We start from the raw sequence: 6,011 nt of genomic DNA, 5'->3' as shown, positions 1-6,011 counted from the left end.
TATTGCCTGTGGCCTCAGTGGGCCGCTGTCACCTAGGCTGGGGTGTCAGAGGGACTTCAAGACTTTTTGTTGTTGTTCAGTCATCAAATCGTGTCCAACTGTTTGTGATCCCAGGGACTGAAGCATGCCAGGCTTCCCTGTCCCTCATTATCTCCCGAAGTTTGCCCAAGTTTGTGTGCATTGAATTGGTGATGCCCTCCAACCATCTCATACTCTGTTGCCTTCTTCTCCTTCTGTCTTCAATCTTTTGAAAATGAGGAGCTAACCAGGTGACTTACCCACACAAAATCCCACTGGTGTCCACAGCAGAGCCAGGATAATACAAATCCGGGGTCTCTGTGTGCATGACCCCCCACCCCCACCCCAGGCTGCCATCCCCTGCACCTGCCACCTGCTTCCTTCCCATCAAGGTTGGCAGTGCCCATGGCTGTAGGGACATTTCCTCCAACTCTGTGCTGGGGATAAGTAAGCAGGGGTGCTGTCTGGCTGTGAACCTTCTCTACACCAGGCACGATCTAAACAGTACCTTATTTGACTCTCCAACAGCCTGATGAGGCTCCCCAGGTTTCTTAAGGCTGCAATTAAGGCCCTTGAACTCAGAGGGGTGTCCAGTGTGTCCTCAAATCACCCAGACACTTGCAGCGCCACTGGTGGGGCTGGGAGGGGCCCCCAGACGCCCGGGACAGGCAATTGGAGATGGCCTGGCCTGAGAGTGATACATGGACAGCGTTGCCTCCTGACAGGCAGAAGATAAACAGCCCTCCGTTAAACCTCACTTAATGCTGATATTTATAAATTTATTCAGCTTGTGTTTACTGAATCGAGAGAATGCCTAATAACATAACGTGCTTCATCTCACATGCTCCTCCTAATGAGAATGCAAGTATTGCTTAATTTTTTCTTAACATTTCATTTGCTTTCCACCTCCCCCACTTCCTCCTCTAGCTGTTGGCTCAGTTTTCCTCTGTTGCCAATTCTGGAAGGCTTTGGCTTCTGGGGTGCTGGTGAGGAGAGGGTCGAAGTGGACCTGGGGCAGTAGTTGGATGGAGCCCTGTTACCACGTGCAAGTTTATCCCATGACATTGGTGCTTGTGGTATCCGGCTGCTAGAAGGATGGAGCATGCTGAAGGGGAAATGAAAGCCTTTTGTATTTTCTGTGCAGTTTGCAGTAGCTGCAGGCTTTGGGTCAGGGTTGCAGTATTGAGGGCTTCAGGACAGAGGATTTAGAACAGAGGAGAGAGGCATAGTGTCCTCGGCTCTGGAGAGACGTGGAGGGTGGTCAGAATGGCCATGGGAATATAGGCAATGTTTGAAGGGTTGTGCTGTGGCTGTGTGTGTGTGTGTGTGTGTGTGTGTGTGTGTGTGTGAATGTGTGCATGTATGTATGTGAGTGAAAGTTTCTCAGTCGTGTCTGACTCTTTGTGACCCCATGGACTATAGGCCAGAATACTGGAATGGGTAGCCTTTCTCTTCTCCAGGGGATCTTCCCAACCCAGGGATCGAACCCAGGTCTCCCACATTGCAGGCGGATTCTTTACCAGCTGAGCCACAAGGAAGCATGTATGTATGAGTCTTTGTGTGTGTGTGAGAGAGAGAGAAAGAGAAAGAGAGAGACCTCACTTTTACCTTAGTTTGATCTCCCATTATGAGTTTGTTAAAATGAAGTTACCCCTAGCTGCTTATTGCACTAAGGTCAACTGTTTTACTTCCCAGATGGCTCTAGTGGTAAAGAACTCACCTGCCAAAGCAGGAGACATAAGAGATGTGGGTTTGATCCCTGGGTTGGAAGATCCCCTGGAGGAGGGCATAGCAATCCATTCCAGTATTCTTGCCTAGAGAATCCCATGGACAGAGGAGGCTGGTGGGCTATAGTCCATGAGGTCGCAAAGAGTTGGACACAACTGAAGCAACTTAGCATGCAACTGTCTGGCTTCTGAAAGGGCAGTTATGGATATACCAGGCAGTCTTCACCCAAGAGTGAGGCAGGGAGAGATGGTCAGAGATTAGCAAAGCTCAGGAGAGCACTGGAAATAGGGTGAGGGTGGAGGAAGCTGACTGGTCTCTTCTGGGCTTCCTTGAGATATGCTGAGTGGGCAAGAGAGGGGATGGAGGAATGAGCTGCCAGGTTTCATGGCCTGAAGGGGGGGTGATGGTAATAAAGAGATGTCTGGAACCAGGGTGGGGTGTGAGGAGAGCTGGAGTTGTGGAGGAGGAAGCCTGGGAGAGATGCTGATGGGTGATGGGGTGGAGGGGGGCCATGAAGTGGGCATTCCCACCATGACGGGGACACGGCAGGGAGATGACTGATTCAGGAGACTGGAAACAGGATTTGGGATGAGAAACTGGAGAGGAGATGGGATGCTGGCCTTCCAGGGGCCTTTCCTGCAAGCTCTCCAAACTGGCTGGTCTGTGGTCCCTCCCAACTCCACCTGCAATCCTCACCTCTCAGGTGTTTCTTTTTTTCTCTCTTCCAAGCAACCATATCATGTAACTGAAACTTTCTTTTTAGTTTAAAAAACTGAGTAACCTTCAATAGTAACCTTTAAATATTAAAAAGCAGAGACATTACTTTGCCAAGAAAGGTCTGTCTAGTCAAGGCTATGGTTTTTCCAGTAGTCATGTATGGATGTGAGAGTTGGACTATAAAGAAAGCTGAGCGCCGAAGAATTGATGCTTTTGAAATGTACTGTTGGAGAAGACTCTTGAGAGTCCCCTGGACTGCAAGGAGGTCTAACCAGTCTGTCCTAAAGGAAATCAGTCCTGAATATTCATTGGAAGGACTCAGGGTGAAGCTAAAACTCCAATACTTTGACCATCTGATGCAAAGAACCGACTCATTGGAAAAGACCCTGATGCTGGGAAAGATTGAGGGCAGGAGGAGAAGGGGACGACAGAGGATGAAATGGTTGGATGGCATCACCGACACAATGGACATGAGTTTGAGTAGGCTCCGGGAGTTGGTGATGGACAGGGAAGCCTGGCATGCAGCAGTCCGTGGAGTCTCAGAGAGTCGGACACGACTGAGAAACTGAACTGAACTGAACCTTAAGTATAAAAGTTGAGTGGAATAATTTATACTTTCCAGTTGTAACCTCTACATATCCAAACTTATGTGTGTCTGTGTGTGTGTGCTCAGTTGTGTCTGACTCTGGGATCCCATGCCCTGTAGCCCGCCAGGCTCCTCTGTCCATGGGATTTTTCAGGCAAGAATACTGAGTGGGTTGCCATTTCCTCTTCCAGGGGATCTTCCCCATCCAGGGATCGAACCCAAGTCTCCTGTAACTCTTGCACTGGCAGGTGGACTCTTTACCACTGAGCCACCTGGCAAAAGTGAGAGTGAAAGTCGCTCAGTTGTGTCCGACTCTTTGTGACCCCAAGGATTGTACAGTCCGTGGAATCCTCCAGGCCACAATACTGGAGTGTTTAGCCTTTCCCTTCTCCAGGGGATTTTCCCAACCCAGGATAGATCCCAGGTTTCCTGAATTGCAGGCGGATTTTTTACCAGCTGAGCCACAAGGGAAGCCCAAGAATACTGGAGTGGGTAGCCTATCCCTTCTCCAGCGGATCTTCCCAACCCAAGCCACTTGGGAAGCCCCATCTAAACTTGTAGAGAGCTGTAAATGCTTCTCTTATAATTCAGTGGATTGCCCCTCCCCACATTCCTGACCCTTCTGACCTTGGACGAGACACAGGCCTCTTGTGGCCTCATAACCTGAAGCTCTGGTCCTACCCTGGGTGGCAAACTCTGGTCTGTGCATCTTCCTCTGGGCTGGCAGAGCAGGACGCAGGCCTGGCATGGATGGTAGCCATGATGGGAGCAGCCCCCTCAGCCTTTCTTTTCTTTGAGAGGCAGAATGAGGCTGTCTTCCCTCTGCTTGGCATCTTGGCGGGGAGGGGGTTCAGGCCTCTTGACATTATCCAGGAAGTTGGGGTTGCCATGGGAACCCAAGAAACTGGAACTTCTATGGTGAGGATGGAGGCTCCAGGTGAATGTAAAAGATCCCTAGGCCTTCTCCCAGGGGAGGGAATTCCAGTAGTGCCTATCACTGGGTTTGTGCCCTACATGGTCCTCTTCCTGTCCGGGTGCCAGTTTTCTGTCCAGTTAAGGGCAGGTGGTCATCAGGTCTATCTATGGCTTAATTTTCACAGCCACCTGCCAGGCAGTCTAAAGCATGCTGTCCTCGCCCCTGCCCGCCCAGAGCAGGTCAGGCAGGTAGCATGGACATCAGAGGTCCTGGGTATTGAGCACCTGTTTTAGGGGAGAGTGGGGAAGCCCCAGACCCAGCCTCTGTCACCTTCTGTTTCCAATCACCCAGGTTCTGACCTCTCCCCATGTAGCCTGTGTCCCTTCGGTGCTTCCACATCGGAGATCCCTCAGGATGGCCAGCCATCCCAGGCTCCTCTCTGCTCTGCAGCAGGAACTTCCTCTTGATGACTCCCCCTACCCTCCATCCGCACTCCGCCAGGCCTCCCTCTGAGCCCAGTTCTGTTTGGGGCTCCTTCAGGAGGAGAGGGAGGGGACAGGGGCTCATCCCTCTCTTTTGTGCTGCCTCTCCCTCCCACTTCCGCTCCCCTCGCTGCTCCCGGTGACCTTTCACCCCTTCCTTGGATGTCCCTCAAAGGCAGCTCCTGTGGTTAATAACTTCGGCTGGCAGCCCCACACAAAGCAGGGGCCGGAAACCATTGTCCTGGGGACAATGGCCGAGCCGCCCAATAATGAGGCGGCCGCAGTGTTGTCTGACACCCTACGTTGCCCTGGCAAAGGGGGAGGGGCGGTGGGGCGCGCCGTGCCCCCACCTCCTGGAGCTGAATTATTCCTCCGCACACATGGCGGTTCCTCTTCCCCAGGAGGCACCAGACACCTGTACCCTGCAATCAACCACGTGTCTTTGCGATTGCAAACTGGGTAGATGTCTCCAGTGACATTCCAACATACATCACCGTGGCTCTGGCTTATTTTTTTGTTCTCGTGTCCTGAGTCGGGGCACCATAGAGTTTAACAATAGATTGGTTCTGGCAAATCGACAAGGTTGGTGAGATCTCAACCTGTTCCTGATGGGAAGCATGCCATGTCGTCTGGGTTCAAGGCTTCCCTCCTCCGTTCCTAGCTGTGTGACTTTGAGGAAGCTGCTTAACCTCTCTGTTACTGGTGTTCAGTCCCTAAGTTGAGTCTGACTCTTTGCGACCCCATGGACTGAACACCAGGCTCCTCTGTTCTCCACTATCTCCCAGAGTTTGCTCAAACGCATGTCCATTGAGTCGGTGATGCTATCTATCTCATCCTCTGCCGTCCCTTTCTCCTTTTGCCTTCAATCTTTCCCAGCATCAGGCTCCTTTCCAATGAGTCGGTTCTTGGCATCGGATGGCCAGAGAAATGGAGCTTCAGTTTCAACATCAGTCCTTCCAGTAAATATTCAGGGTTGATTTCCTTTAGGATTGACCGGTTGGATCTCCTTCCAGTCCAAGGGACTCTCAAGAGTCTTCTCCAGCACCAAAAGAAAGCATCAATTCTCTGGCACTCAGCCTTCTTTATGGACCAACTCTCACATCCATACATGACTACTGGAAAACCATAGCTTTGACTATACAGAGCTTTGTTGGCCAAGTGATATCTCTGCTTTTGAATATGCTGTATAGGTTTGTAATAGCTTTTCTTCCAAGGAGCAAGCATATTTTAATTTCATGGCTGCAGTCCACAGTGATTTTGGAGCCCAAGAAAATAAAATCTGTTGCTGCTTCCACTTTTACCCCTTCATCTCTACTAGCAGAAGTGGGATAGGAACCAAGGGGAGGGCTCTCAAAAGTTACCCTACAGGTAAGTACCTGCCACATCCAGGGTCTATCCTGCCCTTGTCACCCTTGCATGGGGACATGAACTTCTCCAGTTGTGCGAGTGGCTGCCCCTCAGTTATAATTTGACTTCCTTTTTATGCGGACCCCTGTCTTGCATTCCAAACCAGACTGTAAATTACTCAGGGCCATGATGTGTCACACGCTGTTCCCCCATCTCT

This window comes from Bison bison, unplaced genomic scaffold, assembly GCF_000754665.1.
Source record: "Bison bison bison isolate TAMUID 2011002044 unplaced genomic scaffold, Bison_UMD1.0 scf7180017864020, whole genome shotgun sequence".
Taxonomy (NCBI): Eukaryota; Metazoa; Chordata; class Mammalia; order Artiodactyla; family Bovidae; genus Bison; species Bison bison.
Note: the sequence above shows the minus strand (reverse complement) of the source record.